Source organism: Thamnophis sirtalis, unplaced genomic scaffold (assembly GCF_051295495.1).
Source record: "Thamnophis sirtalis isolate CommonGarterSnake01/CBP01778 unplaced genomic scaffold, rThaSir2_p1.2 scaffold_13, whole genome shotgun sequence".
Lineage (NCBI taxonomy): Eukaryota > Metazoa > Chordata > Lepidosauria > Squamata > Natricidae > Thamnophis > Thamnophis sirtalis.
The window spans coordinates 46,795,634-46,813,135 of NW_028261393.1; the positions used below are offsets into that span (position 1 = coordinate 46,795,634).

A 17,502-nucleotide genomic window follows, 5' to 3' on the forward strand; every position below is an offset into this window, starting at 1 on the left:
TGCCATTTGAAATGATTTATGTACTGTACATGAAAAGAATAACATTTCATCCCGGCCTCACCCATGACTTTGGGGAGAGTTGGCAGGCCACCCCCAAGGCCTTACGTAACTCTTTCAACACCCCAGCCCTGTGTAGAAGATACTCATTCACCTTTAAAGAATGCCGAAACAGACTTCTCTTCACCAATGGCTGAACCTGCACCAGGTCCACAGCACCAGAAGGCAAGACAAGGAACAATGGATGGAAACTAACCAAGGAGAGAAGCAACCTGGTGAAACTTCCTAACAGCGAGGACAATTAACCCATGGAACTGCTTGCCTCCAGATGTTGTGGGTGCCCCATCCCTGGAGGTTTTCAAGAAGAGATTGGACAGCCGCTTGTCACATGTGTCCAAAGTGGCACACAAAACCATGTCACCCGGCACCCGTGGTTGGTCTTCTGGGTTTCTGGCGTGCATCTACGCATGACAATCAGCTGTCTTTTGCACATGTGGCAGTGCCAAAAATCAGTGTGTGCATGCGTGCTGGCCAGCTGATTGCCGGGTGTGCCTGCACACCAGAACCTGGAAATTCGGCTTTCCTGGAGTGCAACCCATTTTTGTGTGCAGCAGTGCCGAAAACTGGTCTGCACATGGATGTCGGCCAGCTGATCATTGGCAAGCATACATCAGTGATGGGTTTCAAAAAAATTTAGAACCTCTTCTGTAGGTGTAGCCTGCTTTGTGGGAGTGGCTTGCCAGCCATGTGACTGAGTGGGAGTGGCTTGCCAGCCATGTGACTGGGTGGGCATGGCCAACTTGTAAAATGTGGTGAAACTCACTTAACAACGCTCTTGCGTAGCAACCAAAATGTTGGCTCAGAAACTCTGACATTTGAAGCATGCAAGTCTTAAAGCTGCCAAGTTACAAGACCCTTGCACCCCTAACCCTTTAGATAAAAAAGGTGTTCAAAACTTGACAGCCTTAAGACTTGTGGACTTCAACTCCCAGAATTCCTCCTCCAGTCATGTTGGCTCAGGAACTCTGGCATTGAAGTGTGCAAGTCTTAAAGCTGTCAAGTTACAAGACCCTTGCACCACTAACCCTTTAGGAAAAAAAACCTCAGGGGTGTTCAAACCTGACAGCTTTAAGGCTTTAAGATTTAGATAGGAAAACTGGGCCGGGCAATTGATAAGCCTGCCAATCAGTGAGCGGCAGGCGAGGCAAGCGTGGTGCCGACGGGTGGGGGGAGGGAGCTGGAACCGGTTCTAAACAGCACTGTAGATTTGTGGAACCTCTTCTATAGAAGAGGTTAGAACTGGCAGGAACCCACCCCTGGCATACATGCTAGAACTCAGAAGTTTGGCTTTTCCAGAGCACGATCCCTTTGGACACGTGGCAGTGCCAAAAAGCAGCCAGCTGATTGTTGGGGGCGCATATTAACTGTACTTTATTGCCGTTGTACGTATATACACAGTAGACACAGACAACGAATATGTGCTAGAACCCGAAATATCAGCTTTTCCGGAGCGTGGCCCCAACAAATGCATGCACACAACGTTTCTGCACAACCTTTTCCAGAACTCGGTGCCAAAAAGGGTATAGGGCCTCTTGGTTGAGCAGGGGGTTGGACTAGAAGACCTCCAAGGTCCCTCCCAGCCCTGTTATTCCGTTATTTCTGTTAAATCTCTCCTGCCAGCAGGCAGACACAAGGGTGGAAGCCATACAAAAAGGCCAGCGCATTTCAAAGAGTCCCAAGAGTCGCAGACAGCCACCTGTTGGAATGCACAAACACACACACACACACACCAAAGAGAAGGCAACAAGCGTGAACAGTACCCTGCCAGGAATTTAAAGCTTCCGGAAATCAGCATGGGTTAAGCTTTGCCACGTCTGCCAGGCAGGAAAGAAAAAAGTTGTGCCCAGAAGCCGAAAGGAAGCCCTGAAAAGAAGCTTTGGATAGCCAGAGGTTCTGATTTCCTTCCCTCCAAGCTGGCAGACCTCTGTTTCCCCTCGCAGCCTGTTTCCCTTTCCAAGCCTACAATTTCATGCTTCGCATACAAAGATGCAGCCCGTTCACAAACAACCCAGGGCTGGAAAGCTCAGCCTTTCGCCTCCCCTACTGGGTTTTTCTGCTCGTTAATCAATGTAGCTTTAATGGAGCCGTTCGCTCAAACAGAAGGGGGCGGGGGGACCCGGTAGCCCCATTACAGAGAAGTATGCCAAGCTTTCTGGGAAGCAAAACCGTTTTTAAAAACCAAAATATCAACTCGGGATGCGGCCAAGTTCACCGATCGAGGAAGTCTCTTTACAGCAGTGTTTCCCAACCTTGGCAACTTGAAGATGTCCAGACTTCAACTCCCAGAATTCCCCAGCCAGCATTCGCTGGCTGGGTAATTCTGGGAGTTGAAGTCCGGACATCTTCAAGTTGCCAAGGTTGGGAAACACTGTTTACAGCCTCCCTCCGAGATTTTATTGGGGCAGGTGGGATTCAAAAGAGGCAAAGATCCTGAATTTCAGGGCCTGCTGGCTTTAGAAAACCAGAATGGAGAAGAAAGATATATTTTTTTCTCAATCAGAGAGCTGCTCCTGAACCGGGAAGGCGTTCCTGAGCTGGCCGGGGCTGAATTATGCAAAAGCAAATAGATTTGGGGGAAGCGCTCACAGCTCGGGTGGTGGTGAACACATTCTGTATGCAGAGAGTCACGGGTTGCTTCCTTGACCTTTCTAGGTGAAAAAATGAACCAGCCCCTGATGAAAAAGGCCTTCGCTATGCAAACAGAGAGAAGGGGGGGCAAAGAGAGGGAAAGAGAGAGAGAGAGAGAAAGAAAGGCAGACAGACAGACAAAGAAAAGCACTGAGAGAGAAAAACAGAGATATTGAGAGAGAAAGATGGAGAGATACAGAGAGAGAGAAGCACTGAGAGAGAACGACAGAGAGATGAAGAGAGAAAGATGGAGAGATACAGATGTATGTATGTATGTATGTATGTATGTGTGTATGTGTATGTGTATGTGTATGTATGTATATGTATATGTATATGTATATGTCTATGTCTATATCTATATCTATATCTATATCTATATCTATATCTATATCTATATCTATATCTATATCTATATCTATATCTATATCTATATCTATATCTATCTATCTATCTATCTCTATCTATCTATCTATCTATCATCTATCTATCTATCTATCATCTATCATCTATCTATCTATCTATCTATCTATCTATCTATCTATCTATCTATATATATATATATATATACTATATATATATATATATATATATATATATATAGTGTCACAACCCCTGGTATGCCCCAATTATGGGAGGAAGCTTATATATATGTAGATGATAGATAGATGATAGATAGATAGATAGATAGATAGATAGATAGATAGATAGATAGATAGATAGATAGATACAAAGAGAGAGACATACAGAGAGAGAGAGAGAGAAAGAGGCAGACAGATAGAAGACAGAGAGGTATAGAGAGAAATTCAGAGAGAGACAGAGAGACAGAGAGACAGAGAGACAGAGAGACAGAGACAGAGAGAGACAGAGAGAGAAAGAGAGAGAAAGAGAAACAGAGAGAAAGAAAGTTTCTGCAATCAAATTTAGAAAATTGTAACTCCTACATGACACAAAAAGATTTGCCTCCACTCCAGCAAGCTTCCCTCCAGAAGTTGTGAATGCTCCAACACTGGAAGTCTTTAAGAAGATGTTGGTTAGCCATTTGTCTGAAATGGCATAGGGTTTCCTGCCTAGGCAGGGGGTTGGACTAGAAGACCTCCAAGGTCCCTTCCAACTCTGCTATTGTATTGTATTTGCCTCTTTCCTTAGCAAGGTGTGGTGGCTAGAGAAAACAGGAATTAAAAGCTATGTGCAAGTAAATGTTTACTCGGGCACTGAAAGCATCCTGATGTCCAAGGCCAAACAAGGACATTCCTCCAGTCTATACACATCGCCATAAGTAGTGAGAACCAAAGCCTACCCCAAGAATGGCCAGAAGCTAGCCAAACAACAATTGTAGGTAACCCAAGCAAGCAAGTCAAGCTATATCCTTCTAAGGAAAGAAGAGGTTGGGTTTTTTTTAAAAGATCCCCACTTAAAAGAGCAGATAAGGCTGCTTCCTCATTCCAACTCAATGAAAGCGGTGTTCTTTCTTTTCAGCATTCCTTTTTTTTTTTTTTTTACCCTTCCAAAGAATGCGAGCAGCGTATGGTTTGCGGAGGTATACCCGGGTACTTCTGACTGCCAAATTGTTCTTTGCGCTGGCAAAATTCCCCACGTTTCCCCCCCCCCGAATTTCAGGCAAGAGAACAGTAAAAAAAAATACTCACCCACCTCCAATTGACTAATTCAGTGATGGGAAACCTTTTAAGATACCAAAGGCCCAAACTGCGCATGGACGCATGCCCAAGCTGAAAGGCGCACGTGTGTGTTCATGTGTGGATATGTGCATGTGCAGATATGGACATACATGTGCGTGGGCATGTGCACGGACATGCGCAGCAGAGACCCAAAGACCAGCTGGCCAGCAGGAGGGAGGGCATCCCAACACCAGCAGCGCAGCAAGTGGTAAGATCTTTTTCTTTCGTGAGCTTCTGTTTTGTCATTTGCAGGGAAACAGAAGCGCACGGAAGAAACACCACGGAGTTCTGACCTGGGCCGACGGCACGCGTGCCAGTAGAAAGGGCTCTGCAGGCCACCTCTGGCACACTTGCCATAGGTTTGCCATCATGGGACTAGGCTAAGCTTCTCCCACTGTTTTGGAGACTTCTTGAACTCCACAAGATGCAGTGGTGGGTTTCAAAAAATTTTGGAACCTCTTCTGTAGGTGTGGCCTGCTTTCCGGGTCCACTGGTGGAACCTCTTCTAACCGGTTCGGTAGATTTGACGAACCGGTTCTACCGAATAGGTGCAAACTGGTAGGAACCCACCTCTGATGAGATGTTTTAACATGTAGCCCTCTCCACAGTCAATAGTATTGAGTATCTGGGGGTGCAGATAACTAACAACCTGAACCAGTCTCTCCACAGGTCATCCTTAGTGAAGTGTGCAAACCAGCGTCTGCATTTCCTGTGTCAGATGAGGACAGCGTATCTTTCTCTTTCTGTCCTGGCCACATTTTTACAGAGGCATGACGGAGAGCGTTTTAACAAGCTGCATTCCCCGTTTGGTTTGGTGGCCGCAGTGCCTTAGATAGAAAGTCCCTACAGAGAGTGGTGAGGACAGCCGAGAAGATTCTAGGAAGCTCACTTCCCGTTATTCAGGATGCTGCTCATCTATGAGCTTAGAGCTTAAAGCATTGTGAGAGACCCCACACACCCACTTCACGATCTGTTTCTGTTGCTCCCCTCTGGGAGGAGGTTTCAAAGTATTTCTAGAAGGAACTACCAGATTCTCTAACAGTTTTGTTCCCCATGCCATCCATCTAGTAAACTCGCAAGATTTGTTTCTCTTGTACATGTACATACGAGCTAGACTGTATTTTTGTATGCTGAACCAGCCGTAATGCCAGCAGCAACCCACCCCTGGTTTGGGGGGGCTATAGGCTGATTCTGTAAAGGAGGGGGCTGCAAAGCACTTTGAAGCGGTATATAAGTTTAAAAGCTATTGCTAAGGCTACTGAACTATTACAACTCCCAGCCACCCCAAACCAATAAATTAATGCATCCATCAGGAGATTGCAGGACAGTATTTCCAATGGCAAGTAGTCTTTAACTTATGACCATAAGGGAACCAAGTTATGGTCACTTGTTGAGCAGGTGGCTGGACTAGTAGTAGCAGTTAGACTTATATACCGCTTCATAGGGCTTTCAGCCCTCTCTAAGCGGTTTACAGAATCAGCATATTGCCCCCACAGTCTGGGTCCTCATTTCACCCACCTCGGAAGGATGGAAGGCTGAGTCAACCTTGAGTCGATGAGATTTGAACCGCCGAACTGCAAATAGCAGTCAGCTGAAGTGGCCTGTAGTACTGCACTCTAACCACTGTGCCACCTCGACTAGAAGACCTCCACGGTCCCTTCCAGCTCGATTCTGATTCAGTTCCATCTCAGTGTCGATCTTGAGAGACAATGTCGTTTGAGCTACCCCTTAGGAAAAAATATTTTGAAACGGGGCCTTCTAAGAAGGGTTCGTGGGATCGACGCTAAAGAAGGCGTGAGGCTTGATTGACAGATAATGCTAAGCCATAATGTGAGGGTTTGGGGTTTATGTTGATGGCCTCACGTGATGTATGAACCCAGCAACTGTGATCAGCAATTACTGATGGCTTAGTTGTATGTAGTTTTTTTTTTTAAATCCTAGCAGTGTGCCAACACTTAATGGCAAGAAAGGAGGAGGCGGGGGGGGGCGCGGAGGGGCACAGAAAGAAAGAACGGGATTAAAAAGCGAACGATGAACTGCTAACATCGGAACGGATGGGCACATCTCTTTCACGTGAATTTGAAATCTAAACGTTTGCTGGCAGCTGAAGATCAAACATGTCAAGCTGACTCAAAAAAAATGGATACCCGTATCCGGGGCAACAGCCCCATCCTTTCTTCCCCTGAGGCTTGATTTGAAATCTTAGTCATCTGCAGAAAAGGAAAGTTTCTACAGTATGTGTTCATATTTACCCCCATAGAAGTTGACCCTAAATTTAAGGCCGATCTTTTCTTCTTCAAAGTAAGATTAGTCAGGGGGGAAAAAAACAAGATTTGTCTGCTTCTATTACTGTATTGTAAACTAAAGATACCCTTTCTCGCGTGCACGATAAATTATTAGGGGGAAGGAAAGTAACCGTCCTTTTCAGATAAATGCCACATCTCAAAAGCATTGTTTTTCTCCTGAAAAAATTCAGCTCCTCTAAACCGCAGAGCAAAAGGGAGCCATCAGGAAATCTTGCCGGAGGCTTGTCAATATTACTCGTGCTCCCTCACCTGGAATAATTCAAATCTTCTTCCTTACCACCACCACCACCACCTCTTCAAAGCAATCCAAGAGTTCCCCCCAGGAAAACGGGAAATCGTGTCTGACCTTTTTGCCAAATTGTCTGTCCTTGCACTGGGCATGCTGCCGCAGAATTAAACCAGGCATGCTACCCCATCTGCCATCCCTGCCCCTCTGAATTACAAGCCGCTGGGTGGCCACCCAGTGTGTTGCAAGCAGTGGTGGGGTTCAGCCAGTTCGCACCTATTCTGGAGAACCGGTTCTTAACTTTCTAAGAGGTTCAGAGAACCGGTTGTTGGAAGAAATCTTCTTTTGGTTTTTTTCCGCTTTTACAGGGCTAATCCTGTAAGGAAGGCAGGAAGGAAACATTCTGGTGTTGTTTCTAGCCTAATCTTTCTTGCCCTGCTTACAGAAACTGCCTCTCCGGTTAACCCTCATTACATTGTAACAGCTAAGGCGAAGCGCCAATTGACCCGAGTGATGTTGAGTTGGCCACGCCCAAACGGTCACATGACCACTAAGCCCCACCTACCCACCTGGTCATTAGGACAGAGAACCGGTCGTTAAATTATTTGAATCCCACCACTGGTTGCAAGACACAAGCGTGCAAGGAGTTGTGTATGGAAGAACTGGAGGGAAGAGTTTGGTCTAGTGGTTAAGGCAGCAGGCTAGAAATCACAGGGGTTCTGTGAGTTCTAGTCCTGCCTTAGGCACGAAATCCATCTTGGCGACTTTGGGACGATCGTCAGGAGAGGGTGAATTCTAGTGCTGCTTTAGGCATGAAAACCAGCTGGGTGACTTTGGGCCAATCACTAGGAGACGATGAATTCTAGTCCTGCTTGAACTCCGAAAAATTGTTGGGTGACTTTGGGACAATCACCAGGATACAGTGAGTTCTAGCCCTGCTTTGGGCATGAAAGCTAGTTGGATGACTTTGAGCCAATCACCAGGAGACTGTGAGTTCTAGTCCCGCCTTTATGAAAGCCTGCTGGCTGACTTTGCGCCAGTCCAGTGGTGGGTTTCAAAAAATTTTGGAACCTCTTCTGTAGGTGTGGCCTGCTTTCCGGGTCCCCTGGTGGAACCTCTTCTAACTGGTTCGGTAGATTTGACGAACCGGTTCTACCGAATAGGTGCAAACTGGTAGGAACCCACCTCTGGGCCAGTCCCTCAGCCCAAGCCACCTTACAGGTTTCTTGTTGTAGGGAAAATAGGAGGAGGAAGGAGTATTGCGTATGTTCACCACCTTGAGTTATTTATAAAAATAATAAAGGCAAGATAAAAATACATACATGCAAACAAACAAGGGCATGAACAAACTCTTAGCTGTCAACTACCCTACGGAACAATCAGTCAGAATGTAAGGGTGGAGTTAGGCATTCCATTTCAACCCTTGGAGCAAGAACAGCTTTTTAAAAATCATAATAAACCGTGCATTTGCAACACACCTCTTGCCTTAAATGTTAAGTGGCTCTACAAGATCACTTTCCTGAGTCTCTGAATCCCTGCCTTGCTTCACAAAAATCATTTTGCCACTTGAGATCATTCTCACACAGAACTCTTAATTGCCTTTAAAACACCTAGGCAACCAGAATCAGAATAGAGCTGGAAGGGACTTTGGAGGTCTTCTAGTCCAGCCCCCTGCTCAAGCAGGAGACCCGATACCATTTCAGACAAGTGGCTGTCCAGTCTCTTCTTAAAAACCTCCAGGGATGAAGCACTCACAACTTCTGGAGGCAAGTTGTTCCACTGGTTAATTGTTCTGATAGGAAGTATCTCCTTGACTAGTTTCCATCCACTGTTTCTTGTCTGGCCCTAGGGGGCTTTGGGAAATAAAATTGACTCCTTCCTCTTTGTGGCAGCCTCTCAAATACTGGAATACTGCTATCATCGTTGTCGTATCCCTAATCCTTCTTTTCTCTAGGCTGGCCAAACCCAAATCCTGCAAATGTCTATGGAGAATCTCAGTAATCCAGGTCATGGTTGTCCCAAAGGTGTTTTTTTTTCAAGAAGCAACTGGACTTTCTGATTTTTCTTTGAAGATGTTTCACTTCTCCGTGACCCGACAAATGCGCGAACGTCAAAAGCGCGCCAACAAAACCGCGGCGCTAAAACTGCGATGTCAAAAGCGCGCCGACAACAGCGTGCCAACAAAAGCGTGCCGACAGAAGTGCGATTTAAGTTAAGGTAAGGGTTAGGGTTAGGGTTAGGGTTAAGGTAAGGGTTAGGGTTAGGGTTAGGGTTAGGGTTAGGGTTAGGGTTAGGGTTAGGGTTAGGGTTAGGTTTAGGTTTAGGGTTTGGTTTAGTGTTAGGGTTACAGCGCGCTTCTGTTGGCGCGCTGTTGTCGGCGCACTTCAGCGCTCATTCGTCGGCGCGGTTTTGTCACCGCGGTTTAGTCAGCTGCGCTTTTGTCGTTCGCGCATTTGTGGTAGAACCTCACTTCTCATCCAAGAAGCTTCTTCAGTCCTGCTTCTTGAATGAGAAACGAAACATCTTCAAAATAAAAACAGACAGTCCAATTGCCTCTTGAAAAAGAACCTTTGGGACGATCAAATCCTTGCAACTGTTCTTCATAGTTTTTAGTCTCCAGGCCTTCAATAAGAGGTGATATTCATTCAGCAGGTTCTGACCAGTTCTGGAGAACCAGTAGCAGAAAATTTGAGTAGCTCGGAGAACCAGTAAATACCACCTCTAGCTGGCCCCGCCCCCATGTATTCTCTGCCTCCCGAGTCCCAGCTAATCGGGGAGGAAATGGGGATTTTGCAGTATCCTTCCCCTGGAGTGGGGAGGGAATGGAGATCTAACAGTATTCTGGAGAACCGGTAGCGGAAATTTTGATTAGTTCGGAGAACCAGTCAATACCACCTCTGACTGACCCTGCCCCCATGTATTTTCTGCCTCCCAAGTCCCAGATGATCAGGAGGGAATGGGGATTTTGCAGTATCCTTCCCCTGCCACCACCAAGCCATGCCCACCAAGCCATGCCCACATAACCGGTAGTAAAAAAAATTGAATCCCACCACTGCCTTTCATCGTCTTAGTTGCTCTTCTCTGCGCTTTCCCCAAAATCTCAGCATCTTTTTTGTAATGTGGTGGCCACATTACAGAAGTGACAGCTAGCCTCCCCTCTCCTCTCCTCTCCTCTCCTCTTCTCCCCCCCATGTTGGAGTATCAAAAGGAGAGGCATTAAAAGCATTTTACTCTGGCCATAAACAACTCATCGGACATCGGACATTGGGCATCGGACCTGGGTACCTGAGAGACCGCCTCCTGCCGATTACCTCCCACAGACCGATTAGATCACACAGGTTAGGCCTTCTCCGGATCCCATCTGCCAGCCAGTGTCGGCTGGCGACTCCCCGGGGGAGAGCCTTCTCTGTTGCAGTTCCAGCCCTCTGGAATGATCTCCCCGTGGAGATCCGGACCCTCACTACCCTCCCGGCCTTCCGCAAAGCCGTTAAGTCCTGGCTGCTCCAGCAGGCCGGGGGGCTTTCGAAATATCCAGCCCCTCGGAAATTGTGACTGTTGTACATTTTAATATGTTGTCTTGTGTATTATCCCCCTCCCTTGTTTTATTGTAAGCCGCCCGGAGTCCTTCGGGAGTGGGCGACATACAAGCTCAATAAATGAAATGAAATGAAATGAAACTCTGAAATCTCGGCATGGCTGGTTCTGAGCTTAGCCACCCTCTTTTCAAAGTCTGTCTTCAGAAATGCCCTTCAGCACTTGAAACAGCCTCTAGGGTACCATCCTAGCATCGAAGGATGGGGGCCTAATTGCCTTGGGCCTTGAGCCTCAAAGATCTTAGATTGCTTTTTTCTCCTAGGCAAGGTAGCCAAAGTAGAGAGTTAGGGGTGGAGTTGGGGCACTAAGAGATGGTGACTAACCTCAGTGGGACAGCAAGTTTCCTGAGCAGGGGGTTGGACTAGAAGACCTCCAAGGTCCCTTCCAACTCTGTTATTCTGAAGATCTCCTTTTTCAAGAGGCAACTGGACTTTTTACTCTCTGCATAAAGCTGTCGAGGGCAATTGCAAGCCGGGACCAGCTGTCCCAAATGTGAACTCAAGCTTGGCTTTTCCTCAACTTTTTTCTTCTTTATTTTATTTTGCCTTCAACAGGCAAGAACCAAATCCCACAATCCAAATCTTTCTTTCGGGGGCTTCTCGGCTTCAATTATCCAGAAGTCAACCAAGCTGCAAGCAGTGTTAGAAAATACTTATCCCGGAATAGCCAAGCAGAACATAAAACCAGTAACTAACCTGATATATACCTGAACAGGTGTTGTCATTCTTTGGTGAACCCCAGAAAGCTCCCCATTTTTGCAAGGGTCTTCAGTTCCCCACCTCCCACAAAACTCCCAGGAGGGTGTTAACACCAGCAACAAGCATTGCAACTAAAAAAATTTCTCAGCAAGACCAGGCCAGCCCCATAACTGGATTAAAACTCATATTGCCCACTGTGGCCACACCTGTCCAGCCCAATTCCCTTCATCCTGATCTCTACTTTCTCCTTCTCTTGAAAGAGCACCCTTGTGGTAGGGGGAGGGCTCTCTCTGACCTCCAGGAGAAGAGAAAGCTCCCCCCCCCGCCACCGGACCAAATGATGCTGCTGACTGACCCAATTCGGAATTTGCAAAGACAAGGGAAGGGGCATCACGACTGCCAATTCCAGACAGCAAGAACCAACCAATGGCTGCCATTCCAGGGCCTGTTTGAGGAGGAGGAGGGAGGGCATGCCACATGTTGCAGACAGCACATGGACATGTATGCCTCTTATGCTGCACAAGTCAAAAAGAGCGCTGTGAAAATAACTACAGACCCCTTCGCATCCCGGACATACATTGTTTCAACTTCTACCCTCAAAACGACATTATAGAGCATTACACACCAGAACAACTAGACACAAGGACAGTTCCACCACCACCACCCCAATGCCATCACTCTGCTAAACAACAAATTCCCACTACACTGTCAAATAATTTACTAAGACTGTATTACTATTCTTCTTCTCTTCCTTCCTACTCCCTCTCTCTTCTCACTTATGACCATAACCATGTTGCTTGTAGCTTTACAATTTATATTGTTTTATTTGTTTTCTAGCATGATTTAATTGCTTATTAGTAACCTATGACTATCATTAAGTATTGTACTTTATGATTCCTGACGAATGTATCTTGTCTTTTTATGTACACCAAGAGCATATTAATCAAAGACAAATTCCCTGTGTATCCAATCTCACTTAGCCAATAAAGAATTCTATTCTATTCTGAGAGTTTATGCACCAAAGAAATTCCTTGTGTGTCCAATCCCACTTGGCCAATAAAAAATTCTATTCTATTCTATTCTATTCTATTCTGAGAGTTTATGCATCAAAGACAAATTCCTTGTGTGTCCAATCCCATTTGGCCAATAAAAAATTCTATTCTATTCTATTCTATTCTATTCTATTCTGAGAGTTTATGCACCAAAGAAATTCCTTGTGTGTCCAATCTCACTTGGCCAAGAAAAAATCATATTCTATTCTATTCTATTCTATTCTATTCTGAGAGTTTATGCACCAAAGAAATTCCTTGTGTGTCCAATCCCACTTGGCCAATAAAAAATTCTATTCTATTCTATTCTATTCTATTCTATTCTGAGAGTTTATGCACCAAAGAAATTCCTTGTGTGTCCAATCCCATTTGGCCAAGAAAAAATCTATTCTATTCTATTCTATTCTATTCTATTCTATTCTATTCTGAGAGCTTATGTACCAAAGACAAATTCCTTGTGTGTCCAATCACACTTGGCCAATAAAAAATTCTATTCTATTCTATTCTATTCTATTCTGAGAGCTTATGTACCAAAGACAAATTCCTTGTGTGTTCAATCACACTTGGCCAAGAAAAAAAATCATATTCTATTCTATTCTATTCTGAGAGTTTATGCACCAAAGAAATTCCTTGTGTGTCCAATCCCACTTGGCCAATAAAAAATTCTATTCTATTCTATTCTATTCTATTCTATTCTGAGAGTTTATGCACTAAAGACAAATTCCTTGTGTGTCCAATCCCATTTGGCCAAGAAAAATTCTATTCTATTCTATTCTATTCTGAGAGCTTATGTACCAAAGACAAATTCCTTGTGTGTCCAATCACACTTGCCCAAGAAAAAATATATTCTATTCTATTCTATTCTATTCTATTCTATTCTATTCTGAGAGCTTATGCACCAGAGACAAATGCCTTGTGTGTCCAATCCCACTTGGCCAAGCAAAAAAATTCTATTCTATTCTCATTTCTCTCCAGCAGCGCTAAGCAGGTGATCTGCAATTAAACCATCCCCGACTCTCTGAAAGGCGGGAGGATGAGAGCACGAACTACCCACCAGGCGTTGCTTCTACCTTTCCCAACTCAGCCGTTCAGGCCGGCAGTCACACCTGGGAGAGAAAGAAGAACTTGTCTCGACTGGCATTTTCCCAGGCTGGGCACTTCCCGCCTGCTCCGCTGCGCTCCGGCTGGCAGCGACTCTCAGCCTTCCCTGTAAGAGGGGGAGGGGGGCACCCCAAGACCGCTACCCCGGGGAGGGAGAGAGAGAGAGCCGTGATGGAGGAGCTGGAGAGTCGCAAGAGCAGCTGGGGGCAAAGGGACCCTCACGGGTATGCAGGGGTCTCGGCGTCCACGCAACCGTGTGCTTTCCCCAACCCACTCGCGGGGGTTCCCAGATCCGGGGAAAGAGGCGCTCTCCAGCTGAACTTTCGGGCAGCGACGAAGCGGGTCGCCCAGCCAGTTTGGAAAGAGGGGACAGATGTGCGGGCGGGGAGGGGGAGGACGCCCGTTTTGCCTTCTGCTCCCCTTGCGCTCTTCTCCCCCCCTCCCTCCCTCCCTCCGCCCCCGCACAGCAAATGCCACTCGAGTTGCGCACCTTCCGGAAAGCGGGAGAGGGAAGGGGGGGGAGAGAAGGGGCCAAGGGCCGGGCGGCATGTGACCCTCCTGCTCTTCGCCCACCCTGCCGGCTCTCCCCCACCTCCCCACTCCGGCTACCGCGTGCCTTTCTTCCCGCAGCTCTGCCCTTCACCCTTCCCCTTCCTTTCGCCCGGGGAGCCCAGCCCCCTGCCTGCAGCCAAGCGACTCCCCTCTGCCCTAAAGGAAGACCCCAGCCCACGCCTGCTTCTCTCCCGGGGGGCGCAAAGGCCACCTTCTCCGGGAGCTTCCCCCAGCCGGGTCCCTTCCACGGGGCGGTGGCCGCAGCCTTCCCCCCCACCAGTTCTCCCCCAGACTCACCAGCCGGAGCGAGGAGCCTCCGCGCCGCCACCGCCGGCCCCAGCGCCGCCGCCCGGCTGTCATCTTGTTCGGAGGCGAGAAGAGGAGGAGCCGGCGCCGGTGGCGGCAGAGCAGGCGAACGCCGTGGAAGCTGTCGGCCGGTCGGGAGGCTCGCAGGGAGGAGAGAGACGGGAGGAGGAGGAAGAGGGAGGGAGGGAAGAGGCGCGGCCGGCCCGGGCGAGGGGAGGAGAAAGGCGGGCAGGACCCGAAGTCGGAGCCGCGCCTCCTCCTCTACCTCCTCCTCCGCCACCCCTTGGCTGGAGAGCCTGCTTTCCGGGCTTAGAAAGCGCAAGGCGCATCTCCTGCGCGGGCGCATCCCGAGCGCGCGATCCCCGGGGCAGGAGGCGACTGGTGCCCCCGGAGGGCATCACAGGGCAGAAGCCAGCTTCAGCGCTTTCCCGCCAGCAGGAAGACAAAAACGGACCTGGGGACCCCAAGATCTTTCCGGGGGGGTCTCTTAAGAGGAGGGGATGGGGGAGAAAGAGACGAGTCTGCTTTCAAGTAGGGGGCGCGGTGGGTTGCAAGTGGGGGCCGCGGTGGGTTGCAAGTGGGGTCCACGGTGGGTTGCAAGTGGGGGCCGCCGTAGGGAAGCGCGGATCCTACAAGGACTTTCTTGGCCTTTGGAAACAGCCGCTCGAACCCTTGCGCGTTTTTCCCCCCTCCCTCTGGATCGCCGCAGCTACAAGCCGCCGTTTGGGGGGGATCGTGCGCTGCCTCCCCAGGCGTGGACAGAGCCGGAGCAGCGCCCGGCTGCAAAAAAAAAAAAAAAAAAACCCTGCAGAATATCGATCGTTTCCATCCTTTCCTTTAGAAGGAGGAGACCGTGGTTGCGAGTGGGTGGAAATTCCCTCGCTAATCTTTTCTCTCTCGGCGATGATAAAAGCGCGCGATCCCAGACGTTGGGGGTCGCTAGCTCGGGCCCCTCTCTGACCTTGGGGGAAGGTCGTAGCGAGACCAGACAGATGCAAATAAATAATAAATAAATAATAAATAAATAATAAATAAATAATAAATAAATAATAAATAAATAATAAATAAATAATAAATAAATAATAAATAAATAATAAATAAATAATAAATAAATAATAAATAAATAATAAATAAATAATAAATAATAAATAATAAATAATAAATAAATAATAAATAAATAATAAATAAATAATAAATAAATAATAAATAAATAATAAATAAATAATAAATAATAAATAAATAATAAATAAATAATAAATAAATAATAAATAATAAATAATAAATAAATAATGATAAATAAATAATAAATAAATAAATAAATAATAAATAATAAATAAATAATAAATAAATAATAAATAAATAATAAATAATGAAAAATAATAAATAAATAAATAAATAATCATGCTGGCAGCTATTTGCAAATCATTAGTCAGTAGCTGACTATTCCCTTGCATGAAAATTTGAGTTGTTGTTTTTTTAATGCCATCTTTTAAAAAAACCCAGTAAAGTCTTATTTAAATTAGTTTTAACTCCTAATGAGGGTTGTTTTCCTGCTCACTGTATAGAGGTTCATTGCCCTACTTTACAATCCATAGATTTCTTTGTGGTCTCCCGTCCATGGACCATCCAGTCTTCCTCCTGCTTTGCTTCCCAGCGCAAGTAAGATAAGCCAGATGCTGCCACCTGCTGCGTGCTGTGGGGTATGGATACCTTAACAGGTAATTCTCCACTTACGACTATTGGTTTTGAAGTTGCAATGAAAACAGTGACACCCTGATGAAGGGGGTGGGGGGGGGAATCCCACCTTAATTCTAAAACCTGAATTAACATCTGATTCATTATGACGCGGTGGCTCAGGGGATAAGACGTTGAGCTTGTCGATCAGAAAGGTCGGCAGTTTTGCGGTTCGAATCCCTAGCGCCGCGTAACGGAGTGAGCTCCCGTGACTTGTCCCAGCTTCTGCCAACCTAGCAGTCCGAAAACACGTAAAAATGCAAGTAGAAAAATAGGGACCACCTCTGGTGGGAAGGGAACAGCGTTCCATGCGCCTTCAGCATCTAGTCAGGCCGGCCACATGAGCACCGAGACATCTTTTGATAGCGCTGGCTCCCCTGTGCTCTCTTCACCCCCTGCACATGCGTGCGTAACCCCCCCCCCCCCGCCACACATGAAGCCCACCCCTCGCGCATGCGTGGCAGAGACCTGAAAATCAGCTGGCCGTCAGGAGGTGTGCATTGGAGCTGAGCTGGGGCAATGGCTCGCATGCCCACAGAGAGGGCTCCACATGCCACCTGTGGCACAGGTGCCATACGTTTGCCATCACGGGGATAGTGTGTGTGTGTAAGCAATAAATAAATGGAGCTACCCCTTGCAGGCAACTCTGCCATGTTAAAAGGATGTCTCCCACCCACCCAGCTCCCAAACAGCCTTTGAGAGTAAGAGAAGCTGAGGATGTATATATTAACCTCATTACCTAGCAAAGCAGCTGACGTTTTCTTTCACACATGCAATTAAAGCTTTTAGAGGCCTTTGAAGCATCAAAGGAAAGGTTGCCCATTGAGAGAGATGAGATGGAATAGGTAAACACAACCAAGTCGATTTCCAAAGCAGAAATATTTCGTATCCCCAGTGGATTTTATGGGTTCTAATCATCACGCCGAAAGGGGGTCGAGGGATCTCCGTAGACCGTTCGTAGGGTTGGGGTCTTTCAAATGTGTTGACTGCCAGCCTTTAGCTCAGATGGGGTCTACTGTATTGGGCGGACACCCCCAGGCTTCAGAAGACTTCCTCCCCTTCCCAAGGTGATATTCAAGGCGGCCCTTAGCATCTTGTTACCTGTGTCACGCCCCGGCTTCAGAAATGAGCCTCATAAAAGCGTTTTATTATTCACCAGTGGCGAAATGGATGTTGCAATTCAATTTCATTGCAATAAGCCTCTCAGAAAATAGGATGAGATTATATTTTCATGTTGGCCAGCGAGCAAATATGTTGGGCGCCGCTAAATCCAATTCAGGGAATTTATTGGATAAATCTGGGTCATCAATAAGATTGCTGCTTCAAATGGAGGTTTATTTAAAGAAATCCAGATTTCAAAACTAAGAAAAAGGGAGGAAAAAAACTGAAAAGCTGGAATCACCAACTTTTGTTCATCGCTGACTGTGATAAGAACTTCCCCTGCGAGTCCCTTGGGCTGCAAGGCGATCAAACCGGTCAGTCCTAGGGGAGATCAACCCTGACTGCTCTTTAGAAGGCTGGATCCTGAAGAGGAAATTCAAATACATTGGCCACCTAATGAGAAGGAAGGACTCA

The 17,502-nt window shown here is 46.8% G+C and overlaps 1 protein-coding gene across 1 annotated transcript in view; it reads right to left on the reverse strand.

Annotated features, from left to right (window-relative positions):
• The window catches only part of MID2 (midline 2), a 232,206-nt gene extending 217,852 nt beyond the window's left edge, over positions 1 to 14,354 (reverse strand). Inside the window, exon 1 of the mRNA XM_087727829.1 lies at positions 14,185 to 14,354. The gene's annotated coding sequence lies outside the window, so the exon portion shown is untranslated. The remainder of the gene's footprint in view (positions 1 to 14,184) is intronic.
• Between the last annotated feature and the right edge of the window lie 3,148 nt (positions 14,355 to 17,502).